General features: G+C 39.6%; 1 pseudogene; it reads left to right on the top strand.

Moving 5' to 3' along the window:
• The window catches only part of LOC102468112 (corepressor interacting with RBPJ 1-like), a 48884-nt pseudogene extending 24867 nt beyond the window's left edge, over positions 1 to 24017 (top strand).
• Positions 24018 to 24546: the final 529 nt, after the last annotated feature.

Raw genomic sequence — 24546 nt, 5'->3', positions numbered from 1 at the left:
AAATGGCTAGATCGCAGGAGCCATGGAGCTGTCTGTCTCTTGAAGAAGGGCTGTTCACACGAGTTTTGGATGCTGGAGGCCCAGTTATCAGTGGGGCATCTTCCTTTCTCCCCAAATGGCTAGATCGCAGGAGCCATGGAGCTGTCTGTCTCTTGAAGAAGGGCTGTTCACACGAGTTTTGGATGCTGGAGGCCCAGTTATCAGTGGGACATCTTCCTTTCTCCCCAAATGGCTAGATCGCAGGAGCCATGGAGCTGTCTGTCTCTTGAAGAAGGGCTGTTCACACGAGTTTTGGATGCTGGAGGCCCAGTTATCAGTGGGACATCTTCCTTTCTCCCCAAATGGCTAGATCGCAGGACTTGAGACTATTTTTTATATTTACTACTTTGGAGAAGAAAACTTGATTTAATGTAGGTTAAAGCTAATTTATATTTGAATTTCATATTATTTTGCTGATTATGACTGTAATGACCTTGTTTTAATTAAATGGAACATATAAAATTCTCTTAGAAATACATAGGCTATACAGTAGATTCATACAGTGTATGTAAGAGAAACATTCAAAAGCCAAATGATGTCAATACAGATAATAACAAGTATTGAGTAACTGAAAAATTGGAACCATCATACTTTGCTGGTAAGAATGTAAAATAGTGTAGTCATTTTGAAAAACAATTTTGAAATTATTCAAAATGTTAAGCATAGGGTTACTGATGATCCAGCAATTCAGTATATTCAAGATAACTGTAAGCATTTGTCCACATAAACATTTGTACGTGGACATTTATAGCAGCATTATTTATGTCCCCAAAGTAGAAACAACTTAAATGTCTAACAGCTGATGAATGGACATAAGGGGCAAATTCATAAAATAGAATATATTTACCAATGGAAAGGAATGAATACATGCTACACCATAACTAAACCTTGAAGGCATCATGTTAAGTGAAACAAGTCAGTCACAAAAGACCACATATTGTTGATTCAATTTGTATGGAGTATTCAGAGCAGGTAAGTCTTCAATAAAATATTAGCCACTCTAATTTGTCAATACAGGGTAGTATGTCAGGAACAAAGAAGTTTATGTGAAAAAAGCAAGACTGGTTCCACATTTAAAAATCAACCAATGTAATTCACTGTATCGACAGACTACCGAAGAAAAACTATTATCACCTCAATAAATAAATCTCACAAAATTCAACATCTGTTCACAATAAAAACCTTAGCAAACTAGAAACAAAAAGAAATTTTCTCATCCTGGTGAAGAGCATCTATAATAAACTTACAGTTAATATAGTTTTTAATCATGAAACCCTGAATGCTTTTTTTTAGATCAGAAGCAAGGCAAGGATCTTTACTGTCATCACTCCTATGCAAGTTTGTCCTAGGGCCGACCCAGTGAAATAAGCTAGGATGAAGGATAAAAAGCATATACATTTGAAAGAAAGAAAAACGATATGAATGACCATGTAGAAAATACCACATAATTTATAAAAAGTTTATTAAGCCAATAATTAACTTTAACTGAGTTTTGAAATAAAAGCTCAATGTATAAAACAATTAATCATATTTTTATATATTATCAATGAACAATGGAAATTAAAATTACAGACAAGTGGTATTTACTGTAACACAAAAATTATACAATAGTTAGGTGCAAATATCAAAAAACATGTGAGATATGTATGCTGAAAACTAGAAAACACTCAGTGACAAGGAATAAAGATCCTGGGAACTAAGCTTCAAATCCTTGCTCTGCTACTAGTGAACTATGTACCCCAAGGCAAGTTACTTTATTATTATGTTCCTTGGTTTGTTTCCTTATCTATTTTTTTTTAACTTTTCAGATGGTGTGTGCACTTGACAGAGACAGTGAGAGAGGAAGAAAAGGGCATGGTTGTTTTGCAATTCCTTCTCTTCCCATTCAGTTGGAATTTGGGGCACTTATGCACATGTGCCCTGAATGTTTTTCCAGAAGCCTCCATTAGATCTGGAACTCAAACTGTGTGGTCAGCCATGTGGGATCTGGCTTCCTTACTACTAGGCCACAGGGCTAGCTCTCCTTCTTTAGCTATTAGAGTGGAGATAATAATGGTACTCATCTCATATGGTGAGGGTAGGCTCCATACATTGAACTTTCTTCCCACCTCCCTCTTTGCCATACTTCCTTGACACCCAGTTGCTGGTCTGGCTGGGTCTCCTGAACATCTTGTGACATTTACATTCACTTCATGGAATTGACCTATGGTGGGGCCATACCAGAGGTATGCACATCCCTCTTACCAATAACATCACAAGATTAGGGGCACTAAACCCCAAACATACTATGCTGATTTTATTAATTGATAAACCAACATTTATTGTAATCTTCAATCAATTAATGTGGAAACAAAACCCCAGTCTTGGTGACTTTGTATTGATCTTTAATTGATTTATGAATGCTTTGTCCTTTTACTTTTTTGAGAGAGAGAGATTTTTGCTATAGGGCATGTGTGTTCACCAGAGAGACAGAAAGCAAGAAATTACCCCACAGGAGGAGGCAATCCCTTCTTCTCCATTCTCCTCTTGGTATTTTGGGCATGCATCATGCACATATGCCCGGCATGAGTTTTAAACCACTAGGTCCAGGACTCGAGCGGTGGTGGACTATGTGAGAGTCCAGTGATGTAACCATTTCGCCATCTGCTGGTTCCAAATGCTTTGTTTTTATTTATAATATTTGAATCTTTGCTGTTGATTTTAATATATATAATTAATCCAGTCTATATTTTTGTTAATTGTAGATCACCAGAAGAGGGCTGACTCAAATTCCGTAGCAATTTGATTTTTGACCTTGAAATTGGGAGTTTCCCTCAGGACTCCTATTGAATCCATGTGTATGTTAGAGTCAAATGACCCTGCTAGTGCTCTTCACTTTTGAGGGCGGACACTATTATTTTTAACTGAGGGGGTGAAATGTCAAGGTAAACAGACTTACCAATTGGACTAATGCATAAGTTCTAGTCTAGTTGGATGGCAACAGATTACTCAGGTTCCTTTTCCCACAATCCCACCACACATCCACCCCTGGAAGCTATGCAGGTTGAAATTGTTGTAACCTGGCCCACCAGAGACATTTACAAGTCAATATATCTCCTTCAGGTTATTGAATTTTCCCGATACCTGGAGAGGCAAGAAGAACGACTCAATGCCTCCATGGAGAGGAAGGGCTCACACTCGAATGACCTTTGCAGTGCCGGGAAAAGCAATGACATGTTTCTGTAAGTTTCATTTCCCCATGTCTCCTTGTCTTGCTATAAAGCTATTATACAGTGCATTCCTGTTGGGCCTGTATCCCAACTGAGAAGAAATGGAACTACCTGCACCTGTGGCTGTCCTATAGCACGTGAGTAGCAATCTCTTTTGTTCAAATTGTGCACAGAGAATTGAACCTATTCTACCTAGGCATTTACATCCCTATATCTTATCTCAATCTCCAGAGTCTGTCTCAAATCTATTACTTCAGTTATTGTCACCCTCTTGGGGTCATTACTGGGAAGACTCTATTGTTCTTTGGAATCTGAGGTTGGCTTGGGATTACGTATGGTTTCATTTTTTTTTTTTTTTTGGAAAGATTTTCGCTATAGGGCTCGTGCGCTCACCAGACAGACAGAGACATAGAGACAGAAAGCGAGAAATCACCCCCCAGGGGGATGGTCACGCCGCAATCCCTTCTCCTCCCTTCTCCTTTTGGGATCTTGGGCACACACGCACATGCTCCCGGTGTGAGTTTTAAGCCACCGGGTCCGGTATGCGAACCGCGGTCGACTATGTGGGAATCCAGAGACATAGCCATTACGCTAACTGCTGGTTCCCCGTATGGTTTCATTTTTAATTAGTCTGAGAGCAAATCACTCCACAGAATTCTTTCTGTAATATCTGGTCTCAGTCCCTATACTTGGGGCACCATCCTAAGTTTCTGATCTAGAGCGTTTGGGTCATTAATAGTCAGAAGTATGGGGTTACATTTTAGGTTTTGGCAGTCATTTGGTGGGGTGCCCTAGATAAATGTATTTTACTTTTTAATGGCCTTTATTTTGGGGTGACCCATCCCATGGTTACCGTCTATCCCTTCCTTTGGGTGGTCTACCATATATCATACCAGCTGGGCAGGGACTGTCCTCTCCATAACCACCATCTAGTTTTGGACAGAGGTATTTACCTGCCAGTGATAGTTGCCTCTGAGTTTTTAAATGACCACAGGAGAAGACCTGACATGCATCAAATTGGATGGTTTGGGGTGTTGAGGTCTTTGTTATATTTATCATCAATTGGACAGGGTATTCAAGGTCTGTTGGTAGGCTCCTCAACTACCTCTTGCCCTGTTACAACCCATGAGCCCAAATTTGGATCCAGCCCATATTTTCTACGGAACTTTCCTTAAAGTTACCATCAAAGATTTTCCTGGAGGCCTGCACACTTCCTACAAATCTTGTTTTTGTTTGTGAGGTTACTAGTTCCTTGACCCTGAAATAGTGAATCCAACCTTTTTCAGCAGTTCTCTTACAGCAGTCTTGGTAGTAAGGAGCACGTGATAGAGCTTTCCATCTTGGTGGAAGTTTGTCTTCCTTCCAGCTCTTGATTAGCACCAGGTCACTGGGATGGAAATGATGGACAATGAATTTAAGAGGCGAGGTCTGAGAAAGAAGCCCTTTCAACCTTGGCTCCTGCACAAGGTTGCTGGTTGCTGGTGTGCCTGCTTTCTTTCCCAAGCATCGCTTCTACCATCCTCAGAATAGTCCCAGGCGGTCCTCAGAATAATGGTCTTTGGTGTTTCTCTGGAGTGTTTTTCAAGCCTCTGGGTCCAGGACTTGAACTGCACAGTCAGCCAGATGGGATCCAGTTGCTTAACCACCACACCATCTGGCTGACCCATATTCAGAACTTTTAAAGCCTCACAGAATGAGTTAGGAAGTATTCTCTTCTTTGATCTTCTAGAAGAGATTGTACAAATCTCTGTAGTTCTTTCATTAAATATTAGAGAAAATTTGCCAACAAATCCATCTGGACCTGATATTTTCTGTTTTAGAAAGTTATTAATTATAATTTAATTTTAAATAGATATAGTCCTGTTCAAATTGTCTATTTCTTCTTGTGTGAGTTCTGGCATATTGTGCCTTTCAAGGTATTGGTTCATTTTATCTAGGTTATCAGATTTGTGTGCAGTGTTCATAAGATTCTTTTATAGTCCTTTTAATGTTCATGGGATGTATAGTGATGTCTCCTCATTGATATTGATGTTAGTAATTTGTATTTCTCTCTCTCTCTTTTTTCTGCTAGAGACGTATCAATTTTCAAAAAACTAGCATTTGGTTTGCCTTTTTCTATTGTTTTTCTATTTATAATTCATTGACTTCTCTAATTTTGATTATTTGTCTTTTAGTTTTGTTTTCTCCTGGTTTTGTAAGGTGGAAGCCTAAATTATTGACTTTTAGAACTTTCTTCTTTTCTGATATATTTATTCATCTCCCTCTAAGCACTGTTTTTGTGGCATCCCAAGATGATAAGTTGTATATTTATCTTCATTTATTTAAAAATATTTCTTAGTATTTCTTGAAATGTCTATGAGAAGCACTGCCAGGGATAGGAAACCTGAACTGTAATTGCGCCATGTATTAATTAGAAGTGAATTGTTTAATCTCCAAGTGTTTTGAGATTTAAATATTTCTTTCCTTATTTATGTTTTCCTTTTAAAACTGTTGTGATTTGTGATTTACATTCAACCATTGCATATCTCTATAGCACACAATATGCATGCAGTATACAATAATCAAATAAGTATCATTGTCATCATAGCATCATTTTACTATAAGCATCATTTTCAACAGAGAACTTTGCAATCTTGTATCTGATGAGAGTTTTTAAAATGTCCTGTTATTGATTTCTAGCTTAATCTGATTGTGGCTTGGGAGCAGAAATGATAAGACCTTTCTTTTTAAAGATGTATTTTGTTGGGGACCAGCAGTTAGCGTAATGACTATGTCACTGAATTCCCATGTAGTCAACTGTGGTTTGAGTCCCAGACCTGGTGGCTTAAACTCACGCTGGGCACATGTGCGTGTGTGTCCATGATCCCAAGAGGAGAATGGAGGAGAAGGGATTGCGATGTGGATTGCGGTGTGGCTGTCCCCCCCCCAGCGGGGTGGTGATATCTCGCTTTCTGTCTCTCTGTCTCTGTCTTTCTGGCGAGCACACGCACCCTATAGCGAAAACCTCTCAAAAAAAAAAAAAAAGATATATTTCGTGGTCCACAATGTGGCCTACGTTTGTGAATGTTTCCTGTGAGCTTGAGAAGACTGTAAACAGCTATTGCTGGATAGTCTATCGTGTTCATTATAACCAGTTGATTGATGGGCTGTTGAGTTCAACCACATCATTTTTGATTTTCTGCCCACTGGATCTGTCTATTTCTGACTAAGGAATATTGAAGTCTTCAATAATAGTAACATATTAGTCTATTTCTCCATTCAGTTCTCTCAGTTTTTGCCTCATCTATTTCAATGATCTGTTATTAGGCATGTACACATTAAGGATTGTTGTCTTGGAGTATTGACCCTTTTATCATTGTGTGACCCCTCTTTATCCCTGACAACTTTCCTTATTCTGAAGAATGTTCTATTTGAGATTAAGATAGGTACTTGTGCTTTCTTTTGATTAGTGTTAGCATGGTATATCCTTTCCCATAACTTAACTTTTAATCTATTTGTATTTTACATTTGAAATAGGTTTCTTGTAGGTAACAAATTGCTTGGTCTTTTATTTTGATACACTCTTCCAATCTCTTATTTTTAAATTGCTACATTTAGACCATTAATGTAATAGTCATTCCTTGTCCATGGTTTTACTTTCTTTGGTTTCAGTTACTCTCTAGTCAACTGTGGTCAAACAGGACAACAAGGTATTTTGAGAGAAAGAGCACATTCACATAACTTTTATTACAGTATATTGCTGTAATTGTTCTATTTTATTATTAGTTATTGCTATTAGTTTACTGTGCACAATTTATAAACTAAACTTTATCATATATTAAGTTTAATATTAATATTATAAGGAAAAGAACATACTATAGGAATGGATTTGAACCATCCATGGGTTCAGGAATCCACTGGGGAATTAGAATGTGTTCCTCATGGATAAGGGTAAGGTGTTTTTGACTTCTGGCTTCTTTCAAGAATTTGTCTTTATCTTTGATTTTAGGCAATTTGAATTTGAAATGTGGAGATTTCTCTTGTTATTTATCCTGCCTGGTATTTTCTGAGCTTCCTAGATCTATGCTTTGGTGTCCAGCATTTTGGGAAGATATTTTTATCATGTTTGCATTAAATATTGCTTCTGTATCTGTTTTTCTTTCTTCTCCCTTAGGTATTCCTATTATGAGTATTTATACTTCATATTTATGCAGTTGTCCCGTAGTTTTGGATATTCTATTTCTTTCTCTTTATTCAGTTTTTTTCCCTTTGATTTTCAGTTTTGGAAGTTTCTATTGAAACATCTTCAAGCTCAGAGATTCTTTCCTTTGTCATGTACCGTCTACTAATGAGCTCACAAAAGGCATTATCCATTTTTGTTACAGTGTTTTTGATTTTTAACAATTTTTTTAGAGCTTTCATTTTTCTGCTTATATTACCCTCTGTTCTAGCATATTAGCTATCTACTGTTTTCACTGGAACCTTTAGTATATTAATTATAATTTTCAAAAAATCCTGAAATGATAATTCTGACATTTCTGTCATATTTGATCCTTCTTATGATGTTTATTTAGTATTTTCAAACTGCATTTTTTGTCTTTTAGTATGCCTTGTAATTTTTTTCTGCTTAAAGGTGGGATATGATGTCCTAGCTAAAAGGAATTGAAGTAAATAGGGCTCTAGTAATGAAGCCCTAATGCATGGGGGGAAAGATGTTATTTAAAAAAACATATATTTATTTATTTAGAGATTTTACTATAGGGCATTCCTAGAGAGAGACAGAAAGTGAGAAATCACCCCCCAGTGGGTGGCCACACTACAACCCCTTCTCATTCATTCTTCTTTTGGGATTTTGGGCATGCAAAAAAACACACACACACACACACACACACACACACACACGTCCCTGGAATGAGTTTCAAGCCATCAGGTCTGGGACTCAGTCTGCAGTTGGCCACGTGGGAGTCCAGTGCCTTAACCACTACACCACCTGCTGGCCCTGAGAAGACGTATTCTATAGTTCTATTATTAGGCTTCAGTTTTTTGGGGACTCTGTGCCCCTGAACTGTGAATTTCCTTGATGCTTCTTAGCCTTTATTTACCACCCCCTCCCCCCATGTGGAGAGTATAGCTAGAGAGTACTGAAGTTGGATAATTCTCTTCTCTTAGGTAGGTTAGGTGCCAGTATAATAGTTTCTCCTGAAGGATGAGTTGCTTTGGGATATTTCAGAATGGTTCATTTTCTCTCCCCTTGCAGGAAACACAAGGGAACTTTTTTCTCCAATATGCATTGTGATGATCTGGTAGGGCTCTTGGAGGTAAACTAAAAAAAAAAAAAGTGTGATTGTCTCAGGATTGGTTATCACTGTAGTTTTTAACTCTCAGACTTGTCCACTGGCAATTCATCAGTACAGCTTAGGTTTTCCTATTCCTGGCATTGCTTCCCAAGGAAGTTTTAGCTTGTGAGATTCAACTCTAGTTAGTTGTGATTCTCTGTATCTGCTTGCCTATCTTTCCAATTCTGAGGGCAATGGATTGCTCTGTAATCTCATGTCTCTGATGGATCTGAGAAGAGTAGATTTTTCAGTGGGTCAGCTATTTTCCTCATTAGAATAGAGTGGTGACTTCTAAGCTCCTTACATGTGGGACCAGAAACCAGAATTTTGGTAGCTTTTATATTGGTGCTTCTGTTCAGTGAAAAACTGTAATCTTTCAGCTCCAAGGCTACCCTCTACCCTCTGCCTCGTACTGGGGACTTAGTATACTCCATGTCTTTTTTCCCGAGTGCTCCTTGTGAGGGCCCACCAAGAGGGGATGGTAAAAGGAGACTAGAAGTTTGAAAGTCGAAGAAGGAATCTCTTCTCCATTTTCTTCTTGTTCTTATCTGAAATTTCATAGTCTTTTTTTGGAGAGGTTTTTGCTATAGGGTACATGCACTTGCCAGACAGACAGAGAGAGACAGAGAGACAGAAAGCGAGAAATCAACCCCCCCCGGGGGGATGGCCACACCGCAGTCCCTTCTCCTTCATTCTCTTTTCGGGATCTTGGGCACACATGTACACGTGCCCAGCATGAGTTTAAGTCACCAGGTCCAGGACTTAACTGTGTTTGATTGCATGGGAGTTCAGTGACATAGCCATTACGCTAACTGCTGGTCCCTGAAATTTCATAGTCTTTATCAAAATTCTTATTATTTCTTGCTGTTTATGAGCCTCCTTGCTTTCAGATTCTCTTTGGTTATTTCTTCAGGTCAGAGATTTCACTTGAAAAGGATTGCGAGGTCAAGGGACATATGGAGAAATATGAAAAAAAAAATTTTCGTCTTACAAAAATTACAGTTAGTACAAATATCTACCATTTATTGAGTGTCTAATTGGTGCTAGATATTTAAAAATATTATTTTATTTAACCTTAAAATAGTCCTAGAATAATTACTATTATTTAAATTTCCACACGAGGAATAAAGTCTTGAAACTAAAAGTGACTTACGTAATGGCTTCACACTTTAAGTGGAAGTGTTGTCTTTTAAGCTTAAGTTTGTAGGATAATAACATAAAAGATGTATGTATAAATAAACTCACAACAAATATACAGTCATATAGACTTAGAAACACCACAGGAATTTCAAAAATGTTTCATGGTTTGAAAAGTTCAAGGGAGGGGATGTATTTTTGGTATAAAATGGATTATCTTGTCAAATAAAGGGAACATGTTTTTCAAAGGTAGAGATATCGGGTGAAAAATAGTGAGACTAATTTAGTCTCAATATTTGTTATTAGTCTATGATAACCTTGTAAAATTGGCACTTTTGGATGGCCCATGTATTTTGTAACTTATAGGCTTGCTATCTTGTTTATTTTTTCAGAACACAGGAGAGAGAGAAACAGAGAGAGAGAGAGAGAGAGAGAGAGAGAGAGAGAGAGAGAGAGACCCACATCAGGGTCTTTATGCCACAATTCACTCCCAGTGTCAGCCAGCCTGAGTCAGATATGTCCTTCCCACATCTCATGCTGTGACTTGATACCCAATGTGGCAGTTTTGGGAGGTGGCTCTCAGTGGAGGTGCTTAGGAGATAAAGTAGATCACTCATGAGTAACTACTGTCATCTCCTGGCTGTATGTGAGTTCTCGTTAATTAGTTCCAGGAAGAGAGGGTTATTACAAAAGCATGTTGACTGCCCACAGGTCACAATCTCTGTACTTGCCCACTTTCAGCTTCTCTCAGCCTTGTGATGTAGTAACAGAGGTCAGCTAGAAGCCAGTCCCATGCCTTTGGACCTTCTAGCCGCTAGAATTATAAGTCAAATAAATTTTTTTCTGTATCAATCTCCCAGTTTCAAATATTCTGTGTAGTCACATGAACAGACTAAGACAAAGCTACTCCAAAATGAAATTTGAAATGTCAGCATTTCCAATATTACATTCTGCTCTTAAAAAATAATTTAAACTGATTACTACTTCCTAAACTCTTTTAGATTAAGTCTATGCGTAATACTGTTTCATGCTTTTATATGTTAGTTTGGAAAATCTGACTTGGTTTCTTTCAGGAGGAGGAGATGATGATCCAGAGCTTCTCAGCCCTGTAACAGTACACACACTAGTTATAAGTTTATTAATTCCTGAAGGCAAAGCACTTAAGGCAGGGAAAATGTATTTAATTATTGGTGGTAGAAGCTTTTTGAGAGTCTTAATGGGGAAAAAAATCTTTATAGATGAAAAAGGGATCATTTGATTTCAAGATATTATTTGCAATATTAAATTGTGCCAATAGATGGAGAAGTTGTTCCATATAAATCAGAAGGCTTGATTCCTCTTAAGAGAAATAAAGAAATTCAGGTTTCTGGCAAGTTGAAAATGGATTTTCTTAATAAAAATATGAAGCAGGAAAACTGGGTTACTTATAAATTTTAACAAGAAATAATGTTAGCAGGGGACAAGAATTTCACTAATTTTAATTAAATGTACATGAAACCCTATTGTCTATTACTATTTTTGAAGTTTGGCCATAGCACTTTTAAATCTGTACATAGGGGTATGAGTTCATATATATTAATACTTAACTTTGTATAAAAGTGTTTTAAATAGTGTACATTTTATAAAATAAAAAAGAGGAAGCATAACTAAATTTAACAAAAGACAGAACAAGAAAGAATGGAATGAAGTTGGACTACAAATGTGATCTGCAGCTTCCTAGTGGTCAATGCAAGTAGGAAATAGAATCAGTTGCATGACCCAGCTCCCATAAACAAAATCAAACCAGGTGCTAGGTAAGGTACAAAAAGTCTTAGTATGAAGACCAGGGATTACACCCTGTGAGGATTCATGAAGAGGATACCGTGCAAGGTAGTAAATGATATTCTTATGTTAAAAGAACAATGATATTTTTCACATGCTGCTTCTTTCAGGGTCAGCTGGTGGGGATGCGTTGGTACTTCACTAAAGGATTTCAAGGTGAAGGAGGCAGGGTAAGAGCACCATGTACCCCCCAAACACTTTCTTCAAGTGTAGCTTTCTGATTCTCTAGTTTAATTGAAGAATACGATGTAGAATCCATCAATGTTCCATAAAGATGATTTCTTTAAAGGACTGATAAAGATGGAGGGTTACTGTGAAAACTAAATAACTTGTTGCATACAGATCACTTAACCCTGAGCCTGGCTGGTAATAGGCCTCCATGAAAGACATCTGTGACCAACCTTAATGATGTAACACCCTCAACCAAAGGATTCATTATACTTACAGTGACTGATCCAAAGGGATACCTGTGTTGCCTCTTGAGTGTAGTGTGCCTTTTAAAAAAGTTAATTGACTGGGGTAGCCCTGCCATCTTTCCTTCTGGAAGGATTCCCTCCAGCCTCATGGTTGCTTTATCCTGTTCCAGACCTCTAAGGCTCCTATGTCCTTTTTCTTGACATCTCTTGCTTAGTCCTTTACTTGCCTTGTTGGGACCTTCACTGTCTCTGACATTCCAGAGACCACAGTTGCTCTACACTATGAAGTCTAAGCCAGGTGCCCACTCTTTCAACCTTTCTAGAGCATTGCTGCCCAGATTAGTTCTCTTCTCTTTCTGGAAAGAGAGATTGGACTACAGGCATCAGGTTTTATGACTTTATTCTTGATCAACTTGTCCTAATTTCTGTGAGTCTGTGACGCACGTATAAATTTTTCAGAGCAGCTTCTGGCACTATTTGCTGACTTGAGGAAGATTTTCCTGCTCCGTCAGCCACTTGGTTTATTCACATCTATAATCTCTGCCTCCAAACATGGAATCATTGCAGTCCCAAACTGGGGTAACCAGAGGTCATTGAGTCCATCTGCCCAATCACACTCACAAATCCCCCCTCACCATCTAATCTCTCTTTAGTCTCCATTGTACAGATTGCAAACATGCTGTAATAGTTTTGCATGCTATAACCTGCAGTCTTGGGAAGGGTGTATTTTTGCGTATATTTCTGCACATTGGTTGAGAAAATGTGCCCTGAATTCTGTTTTGTTTCCATTAACCTTTTTCTGAGAAATTACTGACCCTGAATATTGGAGCCGCAAATGGATTCTTTTAACAAGTATCCTGTCAGGATGCAACCTCTGTGTATTATGTGGCTTTTAGTCTGCAAATGCTTCCTCTCAATGCATCGATTCCTTTAAGGAGTATTTATCTGAATGACTTTCCCTATATGAGGATTTTAGGAATCTTTCTATCCCCGCCATTTTAGGAAACCTATATTAGGAAGAATTTAGAGTTCACCTATTTTTATAGTTGATAATAGCTATTTAAAACCTTGCCTTTTATTCTCACCTGCTTGAGATCTTCCCAAATCAATGATTTTCCCGATTTCTCCACAGACTTTGTCTTAATACTGTGAACTCAGTCTTAGGTGAGATATTTGTATCCTGACACAGTTTGGATGTTTCTGTCATCATCAAGGAAATTCTTTCCTAGCTCAGTGAAAAGCAGAGTTGGGCCAGTGTCATTTAGCCTCCATTTAGAGACTGTGTGCTGAAGCAAAGCAACAACACAATTTGTTTTTATATTATTCAAATGGGACCTGTACGGACACTAATGCCAGTGAAATAGCTCCCTGTTGTTACCATCTGAGGACAAGAAAGGACTGCAGACACTTCTAGAGAGCAAACCCTGGGTGCAGCCACAACATGTAGTCTTGTATCACTCATCAGTTTTAGGTCATGTTGCCAACAATTCAGTACCCTCAAACAGCAAGCCTGTGGAGACCAGTCTCACAGGGATGGTTTATTTCTCTCTCTTCTCTCTTTCCGATTGTGATTTTAAAAAAGCCTCATTATAAATTGTGCTTTGTTTCTATTAGTGAGTGCATTTTGAAAATTGTTGGAATATGGGGCCTATATTGTGTGTGTGTGTGCGTGTGTGAAAATTGTGCAGCAGGCAGGGTGCCAGAGGAGAGAGAAGAGGGGTTGGAGACTTGGGAATATCAACAAACTGAAAAACAAGAGCTCCCTGAAGCCCTGCAAGGGTGTCTGCCCAGAAAGCTCAAGGAATTGCATTCCAGATTGCCCCACCTCCCTTTCCAAATGCCAGCGGTGTCTTGGTCCTAAACCTCAGTTCTCAGTGACAAGTGAAATGAGGCAGCCTGGTTTCTAGGTAGCATGCTGGCCTGCGGTGAAATGTCTCAGGAATACCTCCGCTTTAGTCAGAAAGCTAAGCAGAGCTGGTTCCAGATGGTACCCGTAGGGTGCATTGTAATCTTTTTGCACACATTACTTGTATTTGCATTTGTGAGGTATAATCCATGTTGTGAAGCAAAATGCTGACTGAGAGGCTCCAGGAAAGACCTTTTAGCACAACAACATCACATTGGTTTTGGTTGCATCAGGAACAAATGAGAGTTGGAAGCAACCAAGGAAGAATGCAGACAGATTGAAAGTCAGGGAGACGGCTGGCTAGAACTGGTTGGAGCGCGTCTGTTTATGTGTGGCAGCAGCTCAGCAGGCTTCCAGATGGAGTTATTTTCTACCATCCCTTCAATATACGGAGTAGGAATGTGTCAATTTCGGTGTCGTTTGCTTCTTCTTATACCAGGAGCAACGTTATCTTTAGTGCTATTTATTTATTTATTTAAAAGGATGATTGCAGGGCTGGCAGGTTGTGTGGTGGTTAAGGTGCTGGATTCCTACATGGTCGATTGTCGTTTGAGTGCTACACCTGGCAGCTTGATTTTTCACTTTCTCTCGCTCTATGTCTCTCTCTGGTCAAACTAACAAGTAATAATAAATAAATAAAATAATTTAAAACATTTTTAAAAGGATGATTTCTAGTTTTTATATCATTGATGTATAGATTTGTGGACTACAGTATGGTTTTTAAGGAATTCATACAGTGTATTGTAATCAACGATATACATGCATTCATCTTCTTTAACATTAACTATCACATTGTTGTGTGCACTTGCTAATAGTTCTACGAATTTGTTTTTTCAATAATATATTAAATTGTCCATATTTTTTGAATGATACACAGTCTCATACCCTCGTTCCCTTGTTTACATATATTGTACTTATTTTGGAGAGGTTTTTGCTATATGGCACGTGTGCTCACCAGAAAGACAGAGAGAGAAAGAGAGAAAGCACCCCCCGGGGAGATGACTATGTCGCAATCCCTTCTCCTCCTTTCTCCTCTTGGGATCTTGGGCATGCACACACGTGCGCCCGGCGTGAGTTTAAGCCACCAGGTCTGGGACTCGAACGGCAGTCGACTACCTGAGAGTTCAGCGACATAGCCATTACGCTAACTGCTGGTCCCACCTTGTTTACATATATTCTTGTATTCATTAAAAATTCTCATGAACCACTCCCATGCACCATTCCTCCCAAGTACTTTATCAGGAGCAATTTTGAACAAGCATGTTAGACCTAGGGTAAAAAGAAGAGAACCTATTATCCCACAGTAATGTCTGTAGAAAATGAAGCTGAAAATCCATTCATTGGTGGAAGGGACCAGGTGAAATGGGAGAGAAGTGCAGTGAACAAAGGGACTAAAGCTGAAAGGAGAACAAATAGCATCTTACAAAGACAAGTACAAGTGAGAACAGAGGGAGAGTAAAGAGGCACAGGAGAGAAATAATCCACAACAAGAGATAGAAGGCAGGAAAGAACAAGATTAGACATCTCCAATGAGAAAATATGGAGAATGTGATTTCTGGTCTTGGCAAGACTGAGGTAGTGGTTATGGGCTCTTCCGTACAGATGAGGCACAAGGAGCACTGCATAGAAATGCTGCTGTGTATTTCTCATTTTAATACAAAACTGGGTCCAGGTCCAAACCTGAGTGCAGGTCGGGCAGCAAGTTTCAGGAGGCTGACACTGGGGACCTGAAGGCTATGGACAGGCACATGTGTCCTGCAGAACTCATTCTGGAAGAGCTGCCTGGGGACTATTTTCACAAGGCTGAGGCTAGCCTGTTTTTTTTTTTTTTTAAATAATTATTTTTCTTTAACTTTATTTATTTATTTATTTATATATTTAAATTTGACCAGCAAGGGACAGAGAGAGAGGGGGGGAGAGAGAGAGAGAGAGAGCGCGAGCCATCAGGTCCAGGACCTGAACTGTGGTTGGCCACGTGGGAGTCCAGCGCCCATAACCACCATGCCACCTGTTTGTGGTGATCTGAGAAGGCAAATAGAACTTAGTTCTGTCTGCTTGCTAGGAGAAAGAGTTCTGGCTCATAAATGTTAGATATTTTTAGTACATAGCCATATAAATGGTCTTTAAAAGAGGTACAAAAATATTATTAACATAGCCATTTTTATTAAGTAAAAACTCCAGTTACAGAATAGTACTCTTAGCCTAAAATACACACAAACAACACACGGGGAAAGGAGGTTTGCATTAAAATCTCAACAGTGATTACTTTTACAGAATGGATTATTGCTATTTTATTTTTCTTTCTCTGCCTGTCTATTTTTTTTACAGCGAGCATGAGTTATTTTTGTAATAATAAACAGTATTTTTTAAAAAGATGGAAAAATAAATCCTAGCAAGATCTATTATCATTTTCCTTTCTTATGTCTCCCTACATATGGATTCAACAAGGCCCAGCATCAGTCTTTGTTCTCAACCCTTCTCCCCACTAATGTAATGTGTTCTAGTCGAGGTCCTTGCTAGACACTCTACTGGTGCCTTCCTGCCCAGAGAGAAGGAAACTTGCATTCCAGGTGAGAGCCAGAAGTTACTGTCCTATGCTTCTCACTTGTACTTTAAGAAAGGCACCAGAGGCCAGCTCTGTGGAGCAGCAGAGATGCCCTGCTCGGGAGAAGAGAATTTCTAGCCTGGTGAGCCTGAGACACACTTGGGCATGCCTGCTAGTGCTCAGGATCTGATCAGCTGTGGAGGAGATCAGGGTTTCGAGGGTGCCTCTCTTTCTCTCTCTGTTTTTCACGTTTGCTTCCATGTGTTCTATCACGAATAAAGAAAAATAAAATACAATAAGAAGTAAAGACCAAAGTTTATAACAAAATGTTTTATTTGCTCACAACTGTGTTGTGAAAGGGGCCATAACTGCAGGCAGGCTTGGATGTGGTGATGTGGCATCCAGGTCATCAAGACTTCCCGAGATCTGCAATAAGAAGCTTAATTATTTGGAGGGCTGTCTCTTTGCACATGCTTTATTAATCTGTGGGCATTGCCATGAAAATTTGGCTTTTAGCTGAGGCAACCTTCTGAAGGTGGCTCAGTAGAGCAGCTGCTTTTTACTGGTGTCACTCTCCAAGTGGGTGTGCATATGAGCCACCTGGGGGTAGCTGGGAGTGCCTGAAAGCAAGCATTTGTCAGCACAGTGATGCTTTCCTTGGGCTCTGTTTGGAAGTGGATGTCATGTTGTGTTTCCATTGCCTCTCTGCTAGAACCCAGTGATTAGCATTGTATGACACAGTGGGATCTAGGTGGTTTTGGGTGGCAGTAATGATTTTGATGAGCAGGTAGGAGGATAGGGTTTGAGGAGGAGACGGAGTGTGGTGATGTGGCATCCAGGTCATTTGCCATAGTCCAGTTGGAAATTAATGACAGAGCAAAGAAAGAGTTTGCAGTTAGATGCCTGTGCTTGTGAATTGCTCTCCACGTCAACTTAGGCTCTGCTTCATATTTTGATCTGCTTTGGCGCATTTTGATTTTGGGCAGGGATTCAGCCCTGTCCCTGTTGCCAGAGGCTGTGTATGTAATAGAGGCATCACATGCAGTGACAGGCTTGTAGAAAAAGCAATCTTCACTGATACAGATCAAACGGAAGCATTTCCATTGAAAACTGCAGCACTTGTTGTCGTTCTGCATCCCAGCAGTAATGCGGCTGCTCACCGTGGTGTTCAGCGGCTGTCCAGGTGTGTATGCCACCCAGTGATGCTGATGGGTGTCAGACCTAATGTCCCAGGGTAAGTCAGTTTTGTGGTCTGAGAGGCAGCCTGTATGAGGAAGTGCCCTGAATACAGAGCCTGAATGCTGGCTCCCTGGGTTGTTTAAGCCTTGGGCAGGACTCTGATCCTTTGTCAGAAACTGACAACTGAAAGCTGAAGTGCAGGGATTATTCATGTCCTTTATTCCTCATTCTTCTGGCTATTGCCAGCTCCTCTCCAGCTCCCAGCAGGCAAAAGGCAGAAGAGAGAGGAGAAGAAAGTCAGGGCATGGTTTTCCCCTCCTTTTTTATTAGTGACTCTGTTAATAGTTATTATGAGCCACACATGGTAGCATGGGCTAGACACTGCTGCTTGGAGGACTGAGGCCACATGGGAGGCCAGGTTTGATTGCAAGCCACCCTAAAAAGTCAGGCACTGTAGTCACTTTTTCATCCCAGTTACTCAGGAGGTTGAGGAGGAGGATTGTGACACAGTCAGACCCTGTTTAAATAAAGCACACACACACACACACACACACACACACACAGTAGAAATAAAAACAATGTTGGGTAATTTTGAGTTTAAATAATCCCTCTATGTCCATTTCCTCTCTGACTTATTTCTTGTACCAATGAACTCCTTTCCATACATAAGGCATAGGGGCTATAGCCTTTGATTAAATATTTGGTGTGTAAATTTGCATTGATCTATTTTTTCTTTTTTTTTTTTTGAGAGGTTTTTGCTATAGGGTGCGTGCGCTCACCAGACAGAGAGACAGAGAGACAGAAAGCGAGAAATCACCCCCCAGGGGGGATGGCCAAGCCGCAATCCCTACTCCTCCGTTCTCTTCTAGGGATCTTGGGCATGCACGCACACGCACTCGGCGTGAGTTTTAAGCCACCGGGTCTGGGACGCGAACCGCGGTCGACTACGTGGGAGTCCAGCGACATAGTCATTACGCTAACTGCTGGCCCTGCATTGATCTATTTTCATGCCCACTTAGATTGATGAGGAGTTTGGCAACTCAATGTTATTCCATCTTGATTTTTGCTGAGGCTCTTTGAATATGCTCTGTGCTGATTGACGTGTAAATCCATATAAAATGTTCAGTGCAGGGACCAGCAGTTAGCGTAATGGCTATGTCACTGGACTCTCATGTAGTCGACCATGGTTCAAGTCTTGGACCCGGTGGGTTAAAACTCAAGCTGGGCGTGTGTGCGTGCGTGCCCAAGATCCCGAGAGGAGAATGGAGGAGAAGGGATTGCAGCGTGGCCATCCCTCCTGGGGGTGATTTCTCATTTTCTGCCTCTCTGTCTCTGTCTGTCTGGCGAGCTCATGTGCCCTATAGCAAAGACCTCTCAAAAAAAAAAAAAAAAAGTTCAGTTCATACCTACTATTCACCAGATTCAGAGCAAAGATTCGGGTGATCCTGCCATGTGCAGTTCTGGTTTTATGAGTTTAATACAATTAGAGGGACAAACAAGCAAATAATTATGATACAGTATACTAAGTGCTCTTACAAGGAAAGTCTTACATGCCTTAGAGCATGTAACAGAGTCCTTGAGAGGATCAAGGGAGATATGGTGGTGGAAGTATCAATAGTTTCTAACTTAGACTTGAAGACGAGTGGAGGAAACCAAGAGAAGACTTGGGGAGAGACTAGTGTTCTAAGCAGAGGGACCAGCCTAAACAATACTTTGTAATTATTTTCTGCTATGCATATATATTTGAAAAGCCATAAATGAGAATTTTCCTTATAAAAGTAAGTGTAGAAAATGATTATTAATAGGTCTCTTCTCAAGTAGAACTTCATTTATCTCTCTGTGTGACACTTGCCCATTTGATTCAGGGTTATCATTACTCGTTAGCATCTCCAGAGGAGTTCTGCAGGCTCAGAAAGTCTTAGTTTTCTTTTGCCTCTCAGATAGTGATTTTGCTCAGAGGCTTGTTGAATGCGGGATCAAAGAATATACTGATTAGGGCTCTCTGGAAGTAAATGTTCTGAAACCAGTAGAAAGGCAGCTTTTTTTTTTTTTAAATTTTTTTAATTTATTTAACTCTCTTCCCTCCCTCCCTCCTTCCTCTCTTTCTCTCTCTCTTTCTCTCTCTCTTTCTCTCTCTCTTTCTTTCTGTCGGTAAAGTGAGAAAGCAAGGCACCAGGTCCGGGACTCAAACTGCAGTAGCCAATGAAAGAGTCCAGTGCCCTTAACCACCATGCTACCTGCCAGCTCCAAAAGGCAGCTAATATTAATACATAGTCTTGACTCTGAGGGGTGCCTGGATTGGGCATGGCCTGGGTGTATCTGACTTCCCTGGAGGTTTTAGCTTTTGGCTCCTCTCTTCAGATCTGCTCTCCTTCTTGCCATCAGACTGACTAGGCTTTGCCTAGGGTGGGCAATCGACTATTCCCTCAAATACATAATTTTAGGTACATTTAGGTTTTGATTACAGACCCATACATAGCTTTAGGAAAAGCAATTTTTAGAAGCTTTTATTTTTAACCTGCTAAGCTGATCGATTTGTACTAAATTGGTCAAAAAAACTATGGCTGGATGAAGCCTTTACAGTCATCAGGAATTGATGTAAGTTTCATCTCAGAGTCTCTTTTTTCTTTTCATTTTCTCTTTTTTCAAGTCCTTATTTCTAGGTTAAACTTGATTTCCAGTTACAAATTCTAAAAGAATTAGCTTTAAATATAAGTTGTTTTGGACATGTGATTTTCTCCATATTATTTCTCTTCATGCAAAATTGAATAGAAATAAAAAATTAAAATAACTCTTTTTGTTCCTTGCTTATTCAGATGTTTTAAACTTCTTTTTATGATTACTAAATACAGCCAAAGTAAGTATGGTATACATTTATTACTCATTCAACAAACATTTATTTTATTTCAACACAACCAAGTGTCCTCTGCCTGGTTCTGTGGCTGGGGCTGATAACACAAAGGGGAATAAGATAGAACTTCTGCCCTGAAGTCACTAGTATTACATGCCAAGGGCCCAATTGAGTTGCACCAGGGAAGGGAGAATGAGAAGGTATTAACATCAAGATTTTGGGAAGAAGTTCTCCAAGACACTGAAAGGCCAATGTGGTCTTAATGCAGGAGCATTGAACATCTAGAATAATTTAGAAATGAAGTAAGACTTGGTCCCTTGGGAGATTATAAACTGTTTTCCAGCTTTCATTCTTTTTTTTTTTTGTTTGTTTGTTTGAGAGGTTTTTGCTATAGGGCACATGTGATTGCCGGAAAGACAGAGAGAGAGAGACAGAAAGCGAGAAATAACTCCCTGGGGGTGGGGGGGATGGCCACACTGCAATCCCTTCTCCTCCATTCTCCTCTCAGGATCTTGGGCACGCATGCACACGTGCCCAGTGTGAGTTTAGGCCACTGGGTCCAGGACTTGAACAGTGATCGACTACATGGGAGTCCAGCAACATAGCCATTTTACTAACTATTGGTCCCCTCAGCTTTCATTCTTGCTAGTGATTATGAAACTATTTATATTCTTTCAGTCTGGGTTCTCTTTGGATCCTGGACTAGGTGGAGCTGACATTAGAGGTTACAGTGAGCTGGGGCCAAGGTCACTCAGAAAACTCAAACACACTAGATTTTTAGATTTTAGTCTGGTTCTCTCAGTCTCTCTGGCTTAAAAGAGTTGATGTACTTGTTAATTGTGTAATACCACTTTCAAGTAAATTTTTCTTTTAAAAAAACCCTCATTCTTTTAAAGTTTATCACTTTGGAATTTGTGTTTTTATGAAATGCCTTAGGCTAATTTTAATTTTTACATTATCTTTGACGAAAGGGGCCCATACACAAGATAATTCTGAATATGTATGAAGGAGTAATAATGTAAACTGTCTTTAGAAATTCTAGAAACATGCAACATGGATGTTTGAATTATCAGTAGAAATAATACTTATCTTTTCATGAGGTCAGTCTCCCTACATAGAATAGATGTAATTGTACAAAAATATTGTTAGAACACTCCAGTGCCAACTTTTCACTATGGGAGACTCAGGGTAACTAGTGCTGATTTTCAGGCTACAAATCACCTGTGTTGTATAAAGAGACAAATTAACAATGACATAAATATAATGGGTTGTTTATTTCCAGTAGGAGTGAAAGCTAGAGAACCATGGCAACCAATGTAGTCAGAGAGATGTGAAAGGGACTTACACTCTTGGAAAAAATATTGAGGGCGAGAAGGGTGTAAAAAGTCCTGAAGCACTGACTAACAGTTCGAGGCAATTTAACTTCTCTGCTTTGATTCCAGTAGAGGAGAATTTGTTGCGTGAACTACAATTCTTGTTTTAGAGTTTTAAGCCCAGTGGCAGAGGCCATATTTAAAAGCCTATGGATATGTTTTATGACAAAGACAGTGATAATTATAGCATATCAAGAAGCTACAAAGAACCCAATGTGTGTGTATACCTTAAGATTTTTCCTCGTGAAAGTCACTCTTATGAACTACATCAATTCCATCAAGCCAAGAGAAAAACTATAGCATCAGTTCACTTACTGATAAAGAACCTAGCTGCTACAGCTGGATTCATGGACAAATTTCTGCTTTGTTGTTGATGTGCTGTTACTAGTCACTGTAACCAACTGACCCTGCATCCATTTGTTCAACAAATAATGGTGCAAACTTTCTGATTTGAAACAGCTAAAGAAATTAAATGTAAATTATGAAATTAATTGCTTAGCTATTTGGTTACAGCTGTTGAAACCAGGCCCTGGTGATCTAATCAAAGACAGAAAGGGCTGAACTGCTTCCTTCTTTCCCAGAATGTCCCAGTTTTAATTCATTTGTGTGTGTGTGTGTGTGTGTGTGTGTGTGTGTGTGTGTGTTTAGGGGTAGGATATATGTCTCTAAAAGGCTTCATTTAAAATAAAACCAGATTCTCCAGCCAAAGTAAACTAACACATTAAACTACGAGTCACTGAACCTCTGGCTTTCCATATCTGGAGCAGAGTGGACATGGGTTAATCTCTTAGAAAGGAGAACCTTGAAGGAATGTGACAGCATGTAGTTAATTGTGATGGGAGAAAGAGAGAGTTGGTGGGAAAAGACTTGAATGTAAGGGTCAGGTAGCCTGGATGGACACTGCTGGGGGAGGGACTAAAAGCCTGGGAGCCATCCATAGAGCCGAGGGTGATTAAGGGATTAGTGTTGCAATTTTGTGGAAGATTGATTTTACCACAGCACTCCATTCCCATGTTTCCTCGAGGTACAAAGAAAGGGAGCTATCCATATACTCTATGGAAAAACTTATCTACCTCAGTGCTATTGGCATCTGGGGAGGGACAATCCTTTGTTGTGAAGAGTTGTTCTGTCCATTGTAGGCAACATCCATAGCCTCTACCACTAGATGCCAGTACCTCCCCCTCATGTCCCCTCTTCTTTCCCCCAGCCAATGAAAAATATTTTCTAACACTGTTAAATTTCTTTGGTGGGTGGGATGGGGCACACAATTGCCCCTGGTTGGGAACCACTGAGCTAGATAGACATAAAAACAGTCAGTCATTGTTTAATGTCATGGCTGCCAGAAGCTGTAAAATCAACTGAGTCAAAGAAAAAAGATGACCAAGAACCTTCCTACAAAATTCTGGAAATAAAATGTCTATAGGGAGTTTTTAAGCCATAATTTATTCCTGGGAGTATTTAGTACATGTGATAACAATTGCTGCCACATCCATGCAGCCCGTTGTAAAACTCTCCAGGATTTTCTGTAAGTCTTGGGGTTTCTGGTAGGTGGGGATAGTGGAGCCATGTGGGACTTTCTGAGTTCAGATTCTGACAGGCTGGGCATGCCCCTGGCACATCTGTGATCCTGGCTGGATGATAGGTGGGGGGAGGGACCAGTATGTGGTGAGACTCTGTTAAGGTTACCTCTTTATCATAAAATAAAAAAGACTTAAAAATGTTTATTACATATCTTATGACAATGTTGTACCTGCCATGTCTAAATATATAATTTGTGCTATATACTCAGGAATGTCTGTCATGTGTATATACATGTCTGTCATGTGTATATGTCTGTGTGTGTGTGTGTGTGTGTATGAACTCATTTATGTGATAATGATCATAAGAAAGAAATTTGGTTCTCAAAAATTTTACACACAGTTGAAAATGTGTATCCCTGGTCTTTACCCCAGAGATTCTGATTCAGGAGACCTGGGAAGGCAGAAATTTAATAATTTCAGGTACCTTGGAGGGAGGTGGTTAGAAAGTGTTGTAATAATACCTACGGTGAAGTTCACGGGACTGTTTGGGAAAAGTTATCAAAATATCCATGATGGACATTCTGTGAGGTTCCTGTGTTGCTCTGTAGAGGAGTTTTTCACAGTCTCCCTGGTGAATGTGAGAACAGGCACTACCAATGAGGAGGAACTATTCCTCACTCTCCACAAGTCTTTCTGGGATTCTTGAGATAAATTAATTGTGCAAAATCTGCACCCTTCCTCCATCTTGAGGGCCGAGTAATCTGAGTATGTGGTTGTTTCTGCCCACCACTAATATCAGTGGGGAGGACATGGGATTGAATGAAACCTGAATTCACCTTCATTGGGAAAATATTAAACCTAAAAGCAGATTTACTGGGAAGAATATTTAATTCTGCTTACAAGTATCTATCTCTGCCTGAAACAGAAGGATCCTCATTATAATTGGTTAGGGTTTTTATCTGCAAATAAGAGAATCCACTTCACTTAGTCAAAGCACAAAAGGATTTATTAAAGAAAATAAAGTTTAGAGACCCTGCAGGTAGCCCAGGAGGCTCTAAAGTCAGGTACAAGGCTCATGTACACCTTAGGTCTGCTTCAGGGATCTGAATTGCATTGCTATGGAAATCAACCCGGCAACTCACACCTTCTATGAGGATGCTAGGACCACTGTATCTTTTCCACTCCCAAACAGGATATTTTCTCTGTCACATCACAAAAATATAGATTCCATAGGC

Source organism: Tupaia chinensis, unplaced genomic scaffold (genome assembly GCF_000334495.1).
Source record: "Tupaia chinensis unplaced genomic scaffold, TupChi_1.0 Scaffold000093_1, whole genome shotgun sequence".
NCBI lineage: Eukaryota > Metazoa > Chordata > Mammalia > Scandentia > Tupaiidae > Tupaia > Tupaia belangeri.
The sequence above is the reverse complement of the archived record's forward strand: the minus strand, read 5'-3'. Positions and strand labels throughout refer to the sequence as shown.